The sequence below is a fragment of the Staurois parvus genome, unplaced genomic scaffold (genome assembly GCF_062004578.1).
Source record: "Staurois parvus isolate SC_StPar_1 unplaced genomic scaffold, SC_StPar_1.0 ptg002404l, whole genome shotgun sequence".
Taxonomy (NCBI): Eukaryota; Metazoa; Chordata; class Amphibia; order Anura; family Ranidae; genus Staurois; species Staurois parvus.
Window position 1 is genome coordinate 234574 of NW_028320200.1, and position 18320 is coordinate 252893.

The window sequence follows — 18320 nt, forward strand, 5'->3', positions numbered from 1 at the left end:
GAGGGAAGACTCTTGACAGCCAAAAAGAACTAAAGCTTGACCAAGTGCATTCATTGCTGGCCCTTTGACTCAAGCAAGCCCATTTCAAGTACCCCAATGACTTTTACAGACAGAAACACGCCGCTGCCATGGGATCACTTGTGTTTCCCATTGTAGCTAACCTGTGCATGGAGCAGCTGGACAAGAGAGACTTGAATTGTTCCACGGGGAAAAGACCAAGTCGTTTGTTAAGGCATGTGGATTATACTTGGGTCAAGATTAGAGCATCAGAAACACAAGCTTTTAGTGAACGCATCAAGTCAGTGGACCAATACATCAAGTGTACACGGGAAGAGGCACTGAATAGCAAATGACCCCTTTTGGACGGCGTCTTGCAAGGCAAGGAAGGGGCTGACTTGGGCAGGGAGGTCTCCGGGAAACCTACCCACACAGACCGTTATCTGCCCTTTGACTCACACCACCCACTGGAACACAAGCTGGGGCTTCTTAGGACTCTGCAATATCCGGCTGACATGGTAGCAACAAAAAGAGTCTAAAGACAAAAGAACACAGATGTAACGGCACCCTTGCCAGGGACGCTGGCATGTTTGCCCCGGTTTCCCTTTACTTCGCCCCGCAGCCAGGCACACTGTATTTCTTCAGCCACATACACACACGCGCAAACGCTCCTTGTCTTCAATCACCGGACTTGGGGATGTTTGTTTTTGGAGTTTTCCTGTAGAGCTGGGGACAGGGAATTGTAGTGGGATACTCCAAAATTAGAACTTTTCACACTGAGGACATCTAGCTGATCTCTTAGTTAAGCGGTATTGACGTCCTGACTGGCTTCAGGCCCTCAGGTCCACCCACCTGGGGCCGCATAGCAGCCTGCGCCAGGCGAGGCAGCCTGCCTCCAGCCCAGCTGTTCGGCCCTCTCCCAGGAAAGAGGCTGAGCCCATGTGCTGGCAGAACATACATGCCACTCCCAGCATGCCACTGGAATGCCCCCCCTTGCAAATGGCCAGGGCTGCATCCATATTCATGCTGTTCGTTTGCCTAGCCCCCACCCATGTTCTGGAAAGCTCTCACAGCTTCCCGAAGGCGGGAAGAACTCTGACAAACTCAAACAACATCAGAGAATCATCAGCAGACCCGACTAATCCATCGCAGCAATCTGTTAAGCAGAATACCACACTGAATTGACCTGACAGCCTCTCTGGTAAGCAGAGGCCAACTATACAAATCCTAGCACATGACTAGGAGGGTGCTACCGTGACATCTCAGGAGGGCTTTGAAAGCTTGTGGCTACCCAGACTGGGTCTTGGTTAAAACCTCCGCAAGCTCAGGAAAACAAACTGGGGAGAAGCAGAACACTTGGAGAAATATAGTCATCCCGTATGGAACTGGAGTGTCGGAAAAAGTCAGAAGGATCTTTAAGAAACATCGCATCCCTGTGTACTTCAAGGCCAGCAATACACTGGGACACGAGCTTGTCCATCCACACTATCTGTCTTCCACATTATTAACACCTCTCTCCAGGCCATTTGACATCAATTGACGCCTTTAGCCAGGTCAATCTAGGCACTATTAGCTATGCAGGCTTCCTGACACCCAACAAGGGGATGATGTAACTTGAAAAAGGGCGCCTCCACAATTCTCACACCTCCCCTCCTGTTCCTGGACAATCAACATGGACACATTCCATGGTAATTGGTCTAAGGCCTCTTCAGGTGTGAATAGAAACGCTGGGGTTTGTTCCTGCGAAGAGGTGGCTTGACTAAACTACGAAAGATCTTCAACATTCCAGAAGTAGACCAATTGAATGCGACATATTACTAGTCCGTTTTCAAGGAATGTGGTCAGTGAAGGATCAATTGGCAGCCGTGTGAGGCGAGCCAAAGGACACGCTTTGTCTTCCTAGGTGGGTGTCAGACTTGGCAGCGGTCCCCGCTAAGGTAATGAGAAAAGGTGAGCGTCCCTGGGTGGGCTCGAACCACCAACCTTTCGGTTAACAGCCGAACGCGCTAACCGATTGCGCCACAGAGACCACACACGGAGCGTGCTTGAACTGGCCCGAAGGAGAAATGAAAGATCAACTCAAGGTGCCTAAAAAGCTTCCCAATTGCACATTTGTAGAGCTGAGGGATTGCCTTCTTTCTAAAAGGAAGTGACGCGGGCTAAAAAGCCCTTCCTTCGAGCCGGAATTGAACCAGCGACCTAAGGATTGCTACTTTATCTACTACAGTCCTCCGCTCTACCAGCTGAGCTATCGAAGGTAAGTCGGATGGGTGGGGTAACACGTGACCCCTGCAAATGCAAAGCCAGTGCTGAATACTTTGCATTTGACCTTCTAGGTTGAGGTCTTGCTTGATGCCGCCTCGGCCGATAAGGGCAGATGCCTGGGCAGACGTTACGTGGGAGGCTACGGCTTGACGTATTGCACAGAGAGAAAAGGGTTAGTAAAGAGCCAGCGCATTTTGTTGGGATCCTCCAAAGTCCCGTCAAAAATGGTGATGTACCCTGTGCCCTGACAGCAAGTGAGCAGAATAGTACTTGGAAGCACATTGAGTTTAGCCAAAGGAATTGTGGCGAAAGCTAGGAAAGAGTGGTCAGAGCCTGCTAGCTGTAAGAGGCCTCAAAGCAGCAGAGTGCGGTAGCCCGGCTAGCTCAGTCGGTAGAGCATGAGACTCTTAATCTCAGGGTCGTGGTTTCGAGCCCCACGTTGGGCGTGCCTTTTTTTGGCCGAGTCAAAGGCCTTTGCAAAAGGTGTCAGTATCTCCAGTTCCTTCAAGCGCACTGCACAATCACACCTTTACCATATCTAGTGGCTTGGCTTCCTTTCTCTCCACCAATGGGGAAATATTTCTAGCTCATCCTCCTAGAGGTGACTTGGTACGGCAGCAAATGGACCTTGCGCAGCAGGGGGTCTGTGGAGTCAATGTCATGGGTGGCCTTAGTTCTACACAGCCAGCAGCATGCTTGCTGCACAGCCTTGCGTTGGTGGTATAGTGGTGAGCATAGCTGCCTTCCAAGCAGTTGACCCGGGTTCGATTCCCGGCCAACGCAGTCTTCTTCTTTGCGCCCTTGACAAAACACCACAGGGCCAAAGCTCCTTCAAGAAAACTCCTAAGTTGTCTTGCCTTAGTGACAACAGTGCAAAGATTCCGCCGCATCCCAACAGGCTCCGGCCTCATGCTTTAACTCGCTCAAGGAGTACAGCATTATCCAGGGACAAGGTTCAGCCATTTCAAACACTCATTCACAAACAATCAACTCTGGCACACACACAGCATTGCTAAGTAGCTGGCTACCATTCCAACACCCTCAACTGGCAAGATAACTGGCAGCATTTTGAAGAATGCTAAAGAATTTCTCAACAAGGAATGGAGACTGAAGTCGGAGCCAGAAGAAACAAGCATGTCCCATGATGTCATAGGCCTTTTCACTTGGATACACTTTGCGCAGGCTATTGACATTGTGGGAAACCTCTGCAATGAGGGAAGACTCTTGACAGCCAAAAAGAACTAAAGCTTGACCAAGTGCATTCATTGCTGGCCCTTTGACTCAAGCAAGCCCATTTCAAGTACCCCAATGACTTTTACAGACAGAAACACGCCGCTGCCATGGGATCACTTGTGTTTCCCATTGTAGCTAACCTGTGCATGGAGCAGCTGGACAAGAGAGACTTGAATTGTTCCACGGGGAAAAGACCAAGTCGTTTGTTAAGGCATGTGGATTATACTTGGGTCAAGATTAGAGCATCAGAAACACAAGCTTTTAGTGAACGCATCAAGTCAGTGGACCAATACATCAAGTGTACACGGGAAGAGGCACTGAATAGCAAATGACCCCTTTTGGACGGCGTCTTGCAAGGCAAGGAAGGGGCTGACTTGGGCAGGGAGGTCTCCGGGAAACCTACCCACACAGACCGTTATCTGCCCTTTGACTCACACCACCCACTGGAACACAAGCTGGGGCTTCTTAGGACTCTGCAATATCCGGCTGACATGGTAGCAACAAAAAGAGTCTAAAGACAAAAGAACACAGATGTAACGGCACCCTTGCCAGGGACGCTGGCATGTTTGCCCCGGTTTCCCTTTACTTCGCCCCGCAGCCAGGCACACTGTATTTCTTCAGCCACATGCACACACGCGCAAACGCTCCTTGTCTTCAATCACCGGACTTGGGGATGTTTGTTTTTGGAGTTTTCCTGTAGAGCTGGGGACAGGGAATTGTAGTGGGATACTCCAAAATTAGAACTTTTCACACTGAGGACATCTAGCTGATCTCTTAGTTAAGCGGTATTGACGTCCTGACTGGCTTCAGGCCCTCAGGTCCACCCACCTGGGGCCGCATAGCAGCCTGCGCCAGGCGAGGCAGCCTGCCTCCAGCCCAGCTGTTCGGCCCTCTCCCAGGAAAGAGGCTGAGCCCATGTGCTGGCAGAACATACATGCCACTCCCAGCATGCCACTGGAATGCCCCCCCTTGCAAATGGCCAGGGCTGCATCCATATTCATGCTGTTCGTTTGCCTAGCCCCCACCCATGTTCTGGAAAGTTCTCACAGCTTCCCGAAGGCGGGAAGAACTCTGACAAACTCAAACAACATCAGAGAATCATCAGCAGACCCGACTAATCCATCGCAGCAATCTGTTAAGCAGAATACCACACTGAATTGACCTGACAGCCTCTCTGGTAAGCAGAGGCCAACTATACAAATCCTAGCACATGACTAGGAGGGTGCTACCGTGACATCTCAGGAGGGCTTTGAAAGCTTGTGGCTACCCAGACTGGGTCTTGGTTAAAACCTCCGCAAGCTCAGGAAAACAAACTGGGGAGAAGCAGAACACTTGGAGAAATATAGTCATCCCGTATGGAACTGGAGTGTCGGAAAAAGTCAGAAGGATCTTTAAGAAACATCGCATCCCTGTGTACTTCAAGGCCAGCAATACACTGGGACACGAGCTTGTCCATCCACACTATCTGTCTTCCACATTATTAACACCTCTCTCCAGGCCATTTGACATCAATTGACGCCTTTAGCCAGGTCAATCTAGGCACTATTAGCTATGCAGGCTTCCTGACACCCAACAAGGGGATGATGTAACTTGAAAAAGGGCGCCTCCACAATTCTCACACCTCCCCTCCTGTTCCTGGACAATCAACATGGACACATTCCATGGTAATTGGTCTAAGGCCTCTTCAGGTGTGAATAGAAACGCTGGGGTTTGTTCCTGCGAAGAGGTGGCTTGACTAAACTACGAAAGATCTTCAACATTCCAGAAGTAGACCAATTGAATGCGACATATTACTAGTCCGTTTTCAAGGAATGTGGTCAGTGAAGGATCAATTGGCAGCCGTGTGAGGCGAGCCAAAGGACACGCTTTGTCTTCCTAGGTGGGTGTCAGACTTGGCAGCGGTCCCCGCTAAGGTAATGAGAAAAGGTGAGCGTCCCTGGGTGGGCTCGAACCACCAACCTTTCGGTTAACAGCCGAACGCGCTAACCGATTGCGCCACAGAGACCACACACGGAGCGTGCTTGAACTGGCCCGAAGGAGAAATGAAAGATCAACTCAAGGTGCCTAAAAAGCTTCCCAATTGCACATTTGTAGAGCTGAGGGATTGCCTTCTTTCTAAAAGGAAGTGACGCGGGCTAAAAAGCCCTTCCTTCGAGCCGGAATTGAACCAGCGACCTAAGGATTGCTACTTTATCTACTACAGTCCTCCGCTCTACCAGCTGAGCTATCGAAGGGAAGTCGGATGGGTGGGGTAACACGTGACCCCTGCAAATGCAAAGCCAGTGCTGAACACTTTGCATTTGACCTTCTAGGTTGAGGTCTTGCTTGATGCCGCCTCGGCCGATAAGGGCAGATGCCTGGGCAGACGTTACGTGGGAGGCTACGGCTTGACGTATTGCACAGAGAGAAAAGGGTTAGTAAAGAGCCAGCGCATTTTGTTGGGATCCTCCAAAGTCCCGTCAAAAATGGTGATGTACCCTGTGCCCTGACAGCAAGTGAGCAGAATAGTACTTGGAAGCACATTGAGTTTAGCCAAAGGAATTGTGGCGAAAGCTAGGAAAGAGTGGTCAGAGCCTGCTAGCTGTAAGAGGCCTCAAAGCAGCAGAGTGCGGTAGCCCGGCTAGCTCAGTCGGTAGAGCATGAGACTCTTAATCTCAGGGTCGTGGGTTCGAGCCCCACGTTGGGCGTGCCTTTTTTTGGCCGAGTCAAAGGCCTTTGCAAAAGGTGTCAGTATCTCCAGTTCCTTCAAGCGCACTGCACAATCACACCTTTACCATATCTAGTGGCTTGGCTTCCTTTCTCTCCACCAATGGGGAAATATTTCTAGCTCATCCTCCTAGAGGTGACTTGGTACGGCAGCAAATGGACCTTGCGCAGCAGGGGGTCTGTGGAGTCAATGTCATGGGTGGCCTTAGTTCTACACAGCCAGCAGCATGCTTGCTGCACAGCCTTGCGTTGGTGGTATAGTGGTGAGCATAGCTGCCTTCCAAGCAGTTGACCCGGGTTCGATTCCCGGCCAACGCAGTCTTCTTCTTTGCGCCCTTGACAAAACACCACAGGGCCAAAGCTCCTTCAAGAAAGCTCCTAAGTTGTCTTGCCTTAGTGACAACAGTGCAAAGATTCCGCCGCATCCCAACAGGCTCCGGCCTCATGCTTTAACTCGCTCAAGGAGTACAGCATTATCCAGGGACAAGGTTCAGCCATTTCAAACACTCATTCACAAACAATCAACTCTGGCACACACACAGCATTGCTAAGTAGCTGGCTACCATTCCAACACCCTCAACTGGCAAGATAACTGGCAGCATTTTGAAGAATGCTAAAGAATTTCTCAACAAGGAATGGAGACTGAAGTCGGAGCCAGAAGAAACAAGCATGTCCCATGATGTCATAGGCCTTTTCACTTGGATACACTTTGCGCAGGCTATTGACATTGTGGGAAACCTCTGCAATGAGGGAAGACTCTTGACAGCCAAAAAGAACTAAAGCTTGACCAAGTGCATTCATTGCTGGCCCTTTGACTCAAGCAAGCCCATTTCAAGTACCCCAATGACTTTTACAGACAGAAACACGCCGCTGCCATGGGATCACTTGTGTTTCCCATTGTAGCTAACCTGTGCATGGAGCAGCTGGACAAGAGAGACTTGAATTGTTCCACGGGGAAAAGACCAAGTCGTTTGTTAAGGCATGTGGATTATACTTGGGTCAAGATTAGAGCATCAGAAACACAAGCTTTTAGTGAACGCATCAAGTCAGTGGACCAATACATCAAGTGTACACGGGAAGAGGCACTGAATAGCAAATGACCCCTTTTGGACGGCGTCTTGCAAGGCAAGGAAGGGGCTGACTTGGGCAGGGAGGTCTCCGGGAAACCTACCCACACAGACCGTTATCTGCCCTTTGACTCACACCACCCACTGGAACACAAGCTGGGGCTTCTTAGGACTCTGCAATATCCGGCTGACATGGTAGCAACAAAAAGAGTCTAAAGACAAAAGAACACAGATGTAACGGCACCCTTGCCAGGGACGCTGGCATGTTTGCCCCGGTTTCCCTTTACTTCGCCCCGCAGCCAGGCACACTGTATTTCTTCAGCCACATGCACACACGCGCAAACGCTCCTTGTCTTCAATCACCGGACTTGGGGATGTTTGTTTTTGGAGTTTTCCTGTAGAGCTGGGGACAGGGAATTGTAGTGGGATACTCCAAAATTAGAACTTTTCACACTGAGGACATCTAGCTGATCTCTTAGTTAAGCGGTATTGACGTCCTGACTGGCTTCAGGCCCTCAGGTCCACCCACCTGGGGCCGCATAGCAGCCTGCGCCAGGCGAGGCAGCCTGCCTCCAGCCCAGCTGTTCGGCCCTCTCCCAGGAAAGAGGCTGAGCCCATGTGCTGGCAGAACATACATGCCACTCCCAGCATGCCACTGGAATGCCCCCCCTTGCAAATGGCCAGGGCTGCATCCATATTCATGCTGTTCGTTTGCCTAGCCCCCACCCATGTTCTGGAAAGTTCTCACAGCTTCCCGAAGGCGGGAAGAACTCTGACAAACTCAAACAACATCAGAGAATCATCAGCAGACCCGACTAATCCATCGCAGCAATCTGTTAAGCAGAATACCACACTGAATTGACCTGACAGCCTCTCTGGTAAGCAGAGGCCAACTATACAAATCCTAGCACATGACTAGGAGGGTGCTACCGTGACATCTCAGGAGGGCTTTGAAAGCTTGTGGCTACCCAGACTGGGTCTTGGTTAAAACCTCCGCAAGCTCAGGAAAACAAACTGGGGAGAAGCAGAACACTTGGAGAAATATAGTCATCCCGTATGGAACTGGAGTGTCGGAAAAAGTCAGAAGGATCTTTAAGAAACATCGCATCCCTGTGTACTTCAAGGCCAGCAATACACTGGGACACGAGCTTGTCCATCCACACTATCTGTCTTCCACATTATTAACACCTCTCTCCAGGCCATTTGACATCAATTGACGCCTTTAGCCAGGTCAATCTAGGCACTATTAGCTATGCAGGCTTCCTGACACCCAACAAGGGGATGATGTAACTTGAAAAAGGGCGCCTCCACAATTCTCACACCTCCCCTCCTGTTCCTGGACAATCAACATGGACACATTCCATGGTAATTGGTCTAAGGCCTCTTCAGGTGTGAATAGAAACGCTGGGGTTTGTTCCTGCGAAGAGGTGGCTTGACTAAACTACGAAAGATCTTCAACATTCCAGAAGTAGACCAATTGAATGCGACATATTACTAGTCCGTTTTCAAGGAATGTGGTCAGTGAAGGATCAATTGGCAGCCGTGTGAGGCGAGCCAAAGGACACGCTTTGTCTTCCTAGGTGGGTGTCAGACTTGGCAGCGGTCCCGGCTAAGGTAATGAGAAAAGGTGAGCGTCCCTGGGTGGGCTCGAACCACCAACCTTTCGGTTAACAGCCGAACGCGCTAACCGATTGCGCCACAGAGACCACACACGGAGCGTGCTTGAACTGGCCCGAAGGAGAAATGAAAGATCAACTCAAGGTGCCTAAAAAGCTTCCCAATTGCACATTTGCAGAGCTGAGGGATTGCCTTCTTTCTAAAAGGAAGTGACGCGGGCTAAAAAGCCCTTCCTTCGAGCCGGAATTGAACCAGCGACCTAAGGATTGCTACTTTATCTACTACAGTCCTCCGCTCTACCAGCTGAGCTATCGAAGGGAAGTCGGATGGGTGGGGTAACACGTGACCCCTGCAAATGCAAAGCCAGTGCTGAACACTTTGCATTTGACCTTCTAGGTTGAGGTCTTGCTTGATGCCGCCTCGGCCGATAAGGGCAGATGCCTAGGCAGACGTTACGTGGGAGGCTACGGCTTGACGTATTGCACAGAGAGAAAAGGGTTAGTAAAGAGCCAGCGCATTTTGTTGGGATCCTCCAAAGTCCCGTCAAAAATGGTGATGTACCCTGTGCCCTGACAGCAAGTGAGCAGAATAGTACTTGGAAGCACATTGAGTTTAGCCAAAGGAATTGTGGCGAAAGCTAGGAAAGAGTGGTCAGAGCCTGCTAGCTGTAAGAGGCCTCAAAGCAGCAGCGTGCGGTAGCCCGGCTAGCTCAGTCGGTAGAGCATGAGACTCTTAATCTCAGGGTCGTGGGTTCGAGCCCCACGTTGGGCGTGCCTTTTTTTGGCCGAGTCAAAGGCCTTTGCAAAAGGTGTCAGTATCTCCAGTTCCTTCAAGCGCACTGCACAATCACACCTTTACCATATCTAGTGGCTTGGCTTCCTTTCTCTCCACCAATGGGGAAATATTTCTAGCTCATCCTCCTAGAGGTGACTTGGTACGGCAGCAAATGGACCTTGCGCAGCAGGGGGTCTGTGGAGTCAATGTCATGGGTGGCCTTAGTTCTACACAGCCAGCAGCATGCTTGCTGCACAGCCTTGCGTTGGTGGTATAGTGGTGAGCATAGCTGCCTTCCAAGCAGTTGACCCGGGTTCGATTCCCGGCCAACGCAGTCTTCTTCTTTGCGCCCTTGACAAAACACCACAGGGCCAAAGCTCCTTCAAGAAAACTCCTAAGTTGTCTTGCCTTAGTGACAACAGTGCAAAGATTCCGCCGCATCCCAACAGGCTCCGGCCTCATGCTTTAACTCGCTCAAGGAGTACAGCATTATCCAGGGACAAGGTTCAGCCATTTCAAACACTCATTCACAAACAATCAACTCTGGCACACACACAGCATTGCTAAGTAGCTGGCTACCATTCCAACACCCTCAACTGGCAAGATAACTGGCAGCATTTTGAAGAATGCTAAAGAATTTCTCAACAAGGAATGGAGACTGAAGTCGGAGCCAGAAGAAACAAGCATGTCCCATGATGTCATAGGCCTTTTCACTTGGATACACTTTGCGCAGGCTATTGACATTGTGGGAAACCTCTGCAATGAGGGAAGACTCTTGACAGCCAAAAAGAACTAAAGCTTGACCAAGTGCATTCATTGCTGGCCCTTTGACTCAAGCAAGCCCATTTCAAGTACCCCAATGACTTTTACAGACAGAAACACGCCGCTGCCATGGGATCACTTGTGTTTCCCATTGTAGCTAACCTGTGCATGGAGCAGCTGGACAAGAGAGACTTGAATTGTTCCACGGGGAAAAGACCAAGTCGTTTGTTAAGGCATGTGGATTATACTTGGGTCAAGATTAGAGCATCAGAAACACAAGCTTTTAGTGAACGCATCAAGTCAGTGGACCAATACATCAAGTGTACAGGGGAAGAGGCACTGAATAGCAAATGACCCCTTTTGGACGGCGTCTTGCAAGGCAAGGAAGGGGCTGACTTGGGCAGGGAGGTCTCCGGGAAACCTACCCACACAGACCGTTATCTGCCCTTTGACTCACACCACCCACTGGAACACAAGCTGGGGCTTCTTAGGACTCTGCAATATCCGGCTGACATGGTAGCAACAAAAAGAGTCTAAAGACAAAAGAACACAGATGTAACGGCACCCTTGCCAGGGACGCTGGCATGTTTGCCCCGGTTTCCCTTTACTTCGCCCCGCAGCCAGGCACACTGTATTTCTTCAGCCACATGCACACACGCGCAAACGCTCCTTGTCTTCAATCACCGGACTTGGGGATGTTTGTTTTTGGAGTTTTCCTGTAGAGCTGGGGACAGGGAATTGTAGTGGGATACTCCAAAATTAGAACTTTTCACACTGAGGACATCTAGCTGATCTCTTAGTTAAGCGGTATTGACGTCCTGACTGGCTTCAGGCCCTCAGGTCCACCCACCTGGGGCCGCATAGCAGCCTGCGCCAGGCGAGGCAGCCTGCCTCCAGCCCAGCTGTTCGGCCCTCTCCCAGGAAAGAGGCTGAGCCCATGTGCTGGCAGAACATACATGCCACTCCCAGCATGCCACTGGAATGCCCCCCCTTGCAAATGGCCAGGGCTGCATCCATATTCATGCTGTTCGTTTGCCTAGCCCCCACCCATGTTCTGGAAAGTTCTCACAGCTTCCCGAAGGCGGGAAGAACTCTGACAAACTCAAACAACATCAGAGAATCATCAGCAGACCCGACTAATCCATCGCAGCAATCTGTTAAGCAGAATACCACACTGAATTGACCTGACAGCCTCTCTGGTAAGCAGAGGCCAACTATACAAATCCTAGCACATGACTAGGAGGGTGCTACCGTGACATCTCAGGAGGGCTTTGAAAGCTTGTGGCTACCCAGACTGGGTCTTGGTTAAAACCTCCGCAAGCTCAGGAAAACAAACTGGGGAGAAGCAGAACACTTGGAGAAATATAGTCATCCCGTATGGAACTGGAGTGTCGGAAAAAGTCAGAAGGATCTTTAAGAAACATCGCATCCCTGTGTACTTCAAGGCCAGCAATACACTGGGACACGAGCTTGTCCATCCACACTATCTGTCTTCCACATTATTAACACCTCTCTCCAGGCCATTTGACATCAATTGACGCCTTTAGCCAGGTCAATCTAGGCACTATTAGCTATGCAGGCTTCCTGACACCCAACAAGGGGATGATGTAACTTGAAAAAGGGCGCCTCCACAATTCTCACACCTCCCCTCCTGTTCCTGGACAATCAACATGGACACATTCCATGGTAATTGGTCTAAGGCCTCTTCAGGTGTGAATAGAAACGCTGGGGTTTGTTCCTGCGAAGAGGTGGCTTGACTAAACTACGAAAGATCTTCAACATTCCAGAAGTAGACCAATTGAATGCGACATATTACTAGTCCGTTTTCAAGGAATGTGGTCAGTGAAGGATCAATTGGCAGCCGTGTGAGGCGAGCCAAAGGACACGCTTTGTCTTCCTAGGTGGGTGTCAGACTTGGCAGCGGTCCCCGCTAAGGTAATGAGAAAAGGTGAGCGTCCCTGGGTGGGCTCGAACCACCAACCTTTCGGTTAACAGCCGAACGCGCTAACCGATTGCGCCACAGAGACCACACACGGAGCGTGCTTGAACTGGCCCGAAGGAGAAATGAAAGATCAACTCAAGGTGCCTAAAAAGCTTCCCAATTGCACATTTGTAGAGCTGAGGGATTGCCTTCTTTCTAAAAGGAAGTGACGCGGGCTAAAAAGCCCTTCCTTCGAGCCGGAATTGAACCAGCGACCTAAGGATTGCTACTTTATCTACTACAGTCCTCCGCTCTACCAGCTGAGCTATCGAAGGGAAGTCGGATGGGTGGGGTAACACGTGACCCCTGCAAATGCAAAGCCAGTGCTGAACACTTTGCATTTGACCTTCTAGGTTGAGGTCTTGCTTGATGCCGCCTCGGCCGATAAGGGCAGATGCCTGGGCAGACGTTACGTGGGAGGCTACGGCTTGACGTATTGCACAGAGAGAAAAGGGTTAGTAAAGAGCCAGCGCATTTTGTTGGGATCCTCCAAAGTCCCGTCAAAAATGGTGATGTACCCTGTGCCCTGACAGCAAGTGAGCAGAATAGTACTTGGAAGCACATTGAGTTTAGCCAAAGGAATTGTGGCGAAAGCTAGGAAAGAGTGGTCAGAGCCTGCTAGCTGTAAGAGGCCTCAAAGCAGCAGAGTGCGGTAGCCCGGCTAGCTCAGTCGGTAGAGCATGAGACTCTTAATCTCAGGGTCGTGGGTTCGAGCCCCACGTTGGGCGTGCCTTTTTTTGGCCGAGTCAAAGGCCTTTGCAAAAGGTGTCAGTATCTCCAGTTCCTTCAAGCGCACTGCACAATCACACCTTTACCATATCTAGTGGCTTGGCTTCCTTTCTCTCCACCAATGGGGAAATATTTCTAGCTCATCCTCCTAGAGGTGACTTGGTACGGCAGCAAATGGACCTTGCGCAGCAGGGGGTCTGTGGAGTCAATGTCATGGGTGGCCTTAGTTCTACACAGCCAGCAGCATGCTTGCTGCACAGCCTTGCGTTGGTGGTATAGTGGTGAGCATAGCTGCCTTCCAAGCAGTTGACCCGGGTTCGATTCCCGGCCAACGCAGTCTTCTTCTTTGCGCCCTTGACAAAACACCACAGGGCCAAAGCTCCTTCAAGAAAGCTCCTAAGTTGTCTTGCCTTAGTGACAACAGTGCAAAGATTCCGCCGCATCCCAACAGGCTCCGGCCTCATGCTTTAACTCGCTCAAGGAGTACAGCATTATCCAGGGACAAGGTTCAGCCATTTCAAACACTCATTCACAAACAATCAACTCTGGCACACACACAGCATTGCTAAGTAGCTGGCTACCATTCCAACACCCTCAACTGGCAAGATAACTGGCAGCATTTTGAAGAATGCTAAAGAATTTCTCAACAAGGAATGGAGACTGAAGTCGGAGCCAGAAGAAACAAGCATGTCCCATGATGTCATAGGCCTTTTCACTTGGATACACTTTGCGCAGGCTATTGACATTGTGGGAAACCTCTGCAATGAGGGAAGACTCTTGACAGCCAAAAAGAACTAAAGCTTGACCAAGTGCATTCATTGCTGGCCCTTTGACTCAAGCAAGCCCATTTCAAGTACCCCAATGACTTTTACAGACAGAAACACGCCGCTGCCATGGGATCACTTGTGTTTCCCATTGTAGCTAACCTGTGCATGGAGCAGCTGGACAAGAGAGACTTGAATTGTTCCACGGGGAAAAGACCAAGTCGTTTGTTAAGGCATGTGGATTATACTTGGGTCAAGATTAGAGCATCAGAAACACAAGCTTTTAGTGAACGCATCAAGTCAGTGGACCAATACATCAAGTGTACACGGGAAGAGGCACTGAATAGCAAATGACCCCTTTTGGACGGCGTCTTGCAAGGCAAGGAAGGGGCTGACTTGGGCAGGGAGGTCTCCGGGAAACCTACCCACACAGACCGTTATCTGCCCTTTGACTCACACCACCCACTGGAACACAAGCTGGGGCTTCTTAGGACTCTGCAATATCCGGCTGACATGGTAGCAACAAAAAGAGTCTAAAGACAAAAGAACACAGATGTAACGGCACCCTTGCCAGGGACGCTGGCATGTTTGCCCCGGTTTCCCTTTACTTCGCCCCGCAGCCAGGCACACTGTATTTCTTCAGCCACATGCACACACGCGCAAACGCTCCTTGTCTTCAATCACCGGACTTGGGGATGTTTGTTTTTGGAGTTTTCCTGTAGAGCTGGGGACAGGGAATTGTAGTGGGATACTCCAAAATTAGAACTTTTCACACTGAGGACATCTAGCTGATCTCTTAGTTAAGCGGTATTGACGTCCTGACTGGCTTCAGGCCCTCAGGTCCACCCACCTGGGGCCGCATAGCAGCCTGCGCCAGGCGAGGCAGCCTGCCTCCAGCCCAGCTGTTCGGCCCTCTCCCAGGAAAGAGGCTGAGCCCATGTGCTGGCAGAACATACATGCCACTCCCAGCATGCCACTGGAATGCCCCCCCTTGCAAATGGCCAGGGCTGCATCCATATTCATGCTGTTCGTTTGCCTAGCCCCCACCCATGTTCTGGAAAGCTCTCACAGCTTCCCGAAGGCGGGAAGAACTCTGACAAACTCAAACAACATCAGAGAATCATCAGCAGACCCGACTAATCCATCGCAGCAATCTGTTAAGCAGAATACCACACTGAATTGACCTGACAGCCTCTCTGGTAAGCAGAGGCCAACTATACAAATCCTAGCACATGACTAGGAGGGTGCTACCGTGACATCTCAGGAGGGCTTTGAAAGCTTGTGGCTACCCAGACTGGGTCTTGGTTAAAACCTCCGCAAGCTCAGGAAAACAAACTGGGGAGAAGCAGAACACTTGGAGAAATATAGTCATCCCGTATGGAACTGGAGTGTCGGAAAAAGTCAGAAGGATCTTTAAGAAACATCGCATCCCTGTGTACTTCAAGGCCAGCAATACACTGGGACACGAGCTTGTCCATCCACACTATCTGTCTTCCACATTATTAACACCTCTCTCCAGGCCATTTGACATCAATTGACGCCTTTAGCCAGGTCAATCTAGGCACTATTAGCTATGCAGGCTTCCTGACACCCAACAAGGGGATGATGTAACTTGAAAAAGGGCGCCTCCACAATTCTCACACCTCCCCTCCTGTTCCTGGACAATCAACATGGACACATTCCATGGTAATTGGTCTAAGGCCTCTTCAGGTGTGAATAGAAACGCTGGGGTTTGTTCCTGCGAAGAGGTGGCTTGACTAAACTACGAAAGATCTTCAACATTCCAGAAGTAGACCAATTGAATGCGACATATTACTAGTCCGTTTTCAAGGAATGTGGTCAGTGAAGGATCAATTGGCAGCCGTGTGAGGCGAGCCAAAGGACACGCTTTGTCTTCCTAGGTGGGTGTCAGACTTGGCAGCGGTCCCGGCTAAGGTAATGAGAAAAGGTGAGCGTCCCTGGGTGGGCTCGAACCACCAACCTTTCGGTTAACAGCCGAACGCGCTAACCGATTGCGCCACAGAGACCACACACGGAGCGTGCTTGAACTGGCCCGAAGGAGAAATGAAAGATCAACTCAAGGTGCCTAAAAAGCTTCCCAATTGCACATTTGCAGAGCTGAGGGATTGCCTTCTTTCTAAAAGGAAGTGACGCGGGCTAAAAAGCCCTTCCTTCGAGCCGGAATTGAACCAGCGACCTAAGGATTGCTACTTTATCTACTACAGTCCTCCGCTCTACCAGCTGAGCTATCGAAGGGAAGTCGGATGGGTGGGGTAACACGTGACCCCTGCAAATGCAAAGCCAGTGCTGAACACTTTGCATTTGACCTTCTAGGTTGAGGTCTTGCTTGATGCCGCCTCGGCCGATAAGGGCAGATGCCTAGGCAGACGTTACGTGGGAGGCTACGGCTTGACGTATTGCACAGAGAGAAAAGGGTTAGTAAAGAGCCAGCGCATTTTGTTGGGATCCTCCAAAGTCCCGTCAAAAATGGTGATGTACCCTGTGCCCTGACAGCAAGTGAGCAGAATAGTACTTGGAAGCACATTGAGTTTAGCCAAAGGAATTGTGGCGAAAGCTAGGAAAGAGTGGTCAGAGCCTGCTAGCTGTAAGAGGCCTCAAAGCAGCAGCGTGCGGTAGCCCGGCTAGCTCAGTCGGTAGAGCATGAGACTCTTAATCTCAGGGTCGTGGGTTCGAGCCCCACGTTGGGCGTGCCTTTTTTTGGCCGAGTCAAAGGCCTTTGCAAAAGGTGTCAGTATCTCCAGTTCCTTCAAGCGCACTGCACAATCACACCTTTACCATATCTAGTGGCTTGGCTTCCTTTCTCTCCACCAATGGGGAAATATTTCTAGCTCATCCTCCTAGAGGTGACTTGGTACGGCAGCAAATGGACCTTGCGCAGCAGGGGGTCTGTGGAGTCAATGTCATGGGTGGCCTTAGTTCTACACAGCCAGCAGCATGCTTGCTGCACAGCCTTGCGTTGGTGGTATAGTGGTGAGCATAGCTGCCTTCCAAGCAGTTGACCCGGGTTCGATTCCCGGCCAACGCAGTCTTCTTCTTTGCGCCCTTGACAAAACACCACAGGGCCAAAGCTCCTTCAAGAAAACTCCTAAGTTGTCTTGCCTTAGTGACAACAGTGCAAAGATTCCGCCGCATCCCAACAGGCTCCGGCCTCATGCTTTAACTCGCTCAAGGAGTACAGCATTATCCAGGGACAAGGTTCAGCCATTTCAAACACTCATTCACAAACAATCAACTCTGGCACACACACAGCATTGCTAAGTAGCTGGCTACCATTCCAACACCCTCAACTGGCAAGATAACTGGCAGCATTTTGAAGAATGCTAAAGAATTTCTCAACAAGGAATGGAGACTGAAGTCGGAGCCAGAAGAAACAAGCATGTCCCATGATGTCATAGGCCTTTTCACTTGGATACACTTTGCGCAGGCTATTGACATTGTGGGAAACCTCTGCAATGAGGGAAGACTCTTGACAGCCAAAAAGAACTAAAGCTTGACCAAGTGCATTCATTGCTGGCCCTTTGACTCAAGCAAGCCCATTTCAAGTACCCCAATGACTTTTACAGACAGAAACACGCCGCTGCCATGGGATCACTTGTGTTTCCCATTGTAGCTAACCTGTGCATGGAGCAGCTGGACAAGAGAGACTTGAATTGTTCCACGGGGAAAAGACCAAGTCGTTTGTTAAGGCATGTGGATTATACTTGGGTCAAGATTAGAGCATCAGAAACACAAGCTTTTAGTGAACGCATCAAGTCAGTGGACCAATACATCAAGTGTACAGGGGAAGAGGCACTGAATAGCAAATGACCCCTTTTGGACGGCGTCTTGCAAGGCAAGGAAGGGGCTGACTTGGGCAGGGAGGTCTCCGGGAAACCTACCCACACAGACCGTTATCTGCCCTTTGACTCACACCACCCACTGGAACACAAGCTGGGGCTTCTTAGGACTCTGCAATATCCGGCTGACATGGTAGCAACAAAAAGAGTCTAAAGACAAAAGAACACAGATGTAACGGCACCCTTGCCAGGGACGCTGGCATGTTTGCCCCGGTTTCCCTTTACTTCGCCCCGCAGCCAGGCACACTGTATTTCTTCAGCCACATGCACACACGCGCAAACGCTCCTTGTCTTCAATCACCGGACTTGGGGATGTTTGTTTTTGGAGTTTTCCTGTAGAGCTGGGGACAGGGAATTGTAGTGGGATACTCCAAAATTAGAACTTTTCACACTGAGGACATCTAGCTGATCTCTTAGTTAAGCGGTATTGACGTCCTGACTGGCTTCAGGCCCTCAGGTCCACCCACCTGGGGCCGCATAGCAGCCTGCGCCAGGCGAGGCAGCCTGCCTCCAGCCCAGCTGTTCGGCCCTCTCCCAGGAAAGAGGCTGAGCCCATGTGCTGGCAGAA

The 18320-nt window shown here is 50.4% G+C and overlaps 19 non-coding genes across 19 annotated transcripts; 9 read left to right on the plus strand and 10 right to left on the minus strand.

Moving 5' to 3' along the window:
* Positions 1–1952: 1952 nt before the first annotated feature.
* On the minus strand, positions 1953–2026 carry TRNAN-GUU (transfer RNA asparagine (anticodon GUU)). The gene has a single exon. It is a non-coding gene; the product is annotated as a tRNA-Asn (tRNA).
* Positions 2027–2168: 142 nt separating this feature from the next.
* On the minus strand, positions 2169–2255 carry TRNAY-GUA (transfer RNA tyrosine (anticodon GUA)). Its single transcript is given in 2 exon segments — positions 2169–2204; positions 2219–2255. It is a non-coding gene; the product is annotated as a tRNA-Tyr (tRNA).
* A 718-nt stretch (positions 2256–2973) lies between these two features.
* TRNAG-UCC (transfer RNA glycine (anticodon UCC)) lies at positions 2974–3045 on the plus strand. Its single transcript has one exon. It is a non-coding gene; the product is annotated as a tRNA-Gly (tRNA).
* A 2381-nt stretch (positions 3046–5426) lies between these two features.
* On the minus strand, positions 5427–5500 carry TRNAN-GUU (transfer RNA asparagine (anticodon GUU)). Its single transcript has one exon. It is a non-coding gene; the product is annotated as a tRNA-Asn (tRNA).
* A 142-nt stretch (positions 5501–5642) lies between these two features.
* Positions 5643–5729, minus strand: TRNAY-GUA (transfer RNA tyrosine (anticodon GUA)). The gene is given in 2 exon segments: positions 5643–5678; positions 5693–5729. It is a non-coding gene; the product is annotated as a tRNA-Tyr (tRNA).
* Positions 5730–6109: 380 nt separating this feature from the next.
* Positions 6110–6182, plus strand: TRNAK-CUU (transfer RNA lysine (anticodon CUU)). Its single transcript has one exon. It is a non-coding gene; the product is annotated as a tRNA-Lys (tRNA).
* A 265-nt stretch (positions 6183–6447) lies between these two features.
* Positions 6448–6519, plus strand: TRNAG-UCC (transfer RNA glycine (anticodon UCC)). The gene has a single exon. It is a non-coding gene; the product is annotated as a tRNA-Gly (tRNA).
* Positions 6520–8900: 2381 nt separating this feature from the next.
* On the minus strand, positions 8901–8974 carry TRNAN-GUU (transfer RNA asparagine (anticodon GUU)). The gene has a single exon. It is a non-coding gene; the product is annotated as a tRNA-Asn (tRNA).
* A 142-nt stretch (positions 8975–9116) lies between these two features.
* On the minus strand, positions 9117–9203 carry TRNAY-GUA (transfer RNA tyrosine (anticodon GUA)). Its single transcript is given in 2 exon segments — positions 9117–9152; positions 9167–9203. It is a non-coding gene; the product is annotated as a tRNA-Tyr (tRNA).
* A 380-nt stretch (positions 9204–9583) lies between these two features.
* Positions 9584–9656, plus strand: TRNAK-CUU (transfer RNA lysine (anticodon CUU)). The gene has a single exon. It is a non-coding gene; the product is annotated as a tRNA-Lys (tRNA).
* A 265-nt stretch (positions 9657–9921) lies between these two features.
* On the plus strand, positions 9922–9993 carry TRNAG-UCC (transfer RNA glycine (anticodon UCC)). Its single transcript has one exon. It is a non-coding gene; the product is annotated as a tRNA-Gly (tRNA).
* A 2381-nt stretch (positions 9994–12374) lies between these two features.
* Positions 12375–12448, minus strand: TRNAN-GUU (transfer RNA asparagine (anticodon GUU)). Its single transcript has one exon. It is a non-coding gene; the product is annotated as a tRNA-Asn (tRNA).
* Positions 12449–12590: 142 nt separating this feature from the next.
* On the minus strand, positions 12591–12677 carry TRNAY-GUA (transfer RNA tyrosine (anticodon GUA)). The gene is given in 2 exon segments: positions 12591–12626; positions 12641–12677. It is a non-coding gene; the product is annotated as a tRNA-Tyr (tRNA).
* Positions 12678–13057: 380 nt separating this feature from the next.
* TRNAK-CUU (transfer RNA lysine (anticodon CUU)) lies at positions 13058–13130 on the plus strand. The gene has a single exon. It is a non-coding gene; the product is annotated as a tRNA-Lys (tRNA).
* Positions 13131–13395: 265 nt separating this feature from the next.
* Positions 13396–13467, plus strand: TRNAG-UCC (transfer RNA glycine (anticodon UCC)). The gene has a single exon. It is a non-coding gene; the product is annotated as a tRNA-Gly (tRNA).
* A 2381-nt stretch (positions 13468–15848) lies between these two features.
* TRNAN-GUU (transfer RNA asparagine (anticodon GUU)) lies at positions 15849–15922 on the minus strand. Its single transcript has one exon. It is a non-coding gene; the product is annotated as a tRNA-Asn (tRNA).
* Positions 15923–16064: 142 nt separating this feature from the next.
* Positions 16065–16151, minus strand: TRNAY-GUA (transfer RNA tyrosine (anticodon GUA)). The gene is given in 2 exon segments: positions 16065–16100; positions 16115–16151. It is a non-coding gene; the product is annotated as a tRNA-Tyr (tRNA).
* Positions 16152–16531: 380 nt separating this feature from the next.
* On the plus strand, positions 16532–16604 carry TRNAK-CUU (transfer RNA lysine (anticodon CUU)). Its single transcript has one exon. It is a non-coding gene; the product is annotated as a tRNA-Lys (tRNA).
* Positions 16605–16869: 265 nt separating this feature from the next.
* On the plus strand, positions 16870–16941 carry TRNAG-UCC (transfer RNA glycine (anticodon UCC)). Its single transcript has one exon. It is a non-coding gene; the product is annotated as a tRNA-Gly (tRNA).
* Positions 16942–18320: the final 1379 nt, after the last annotated feature.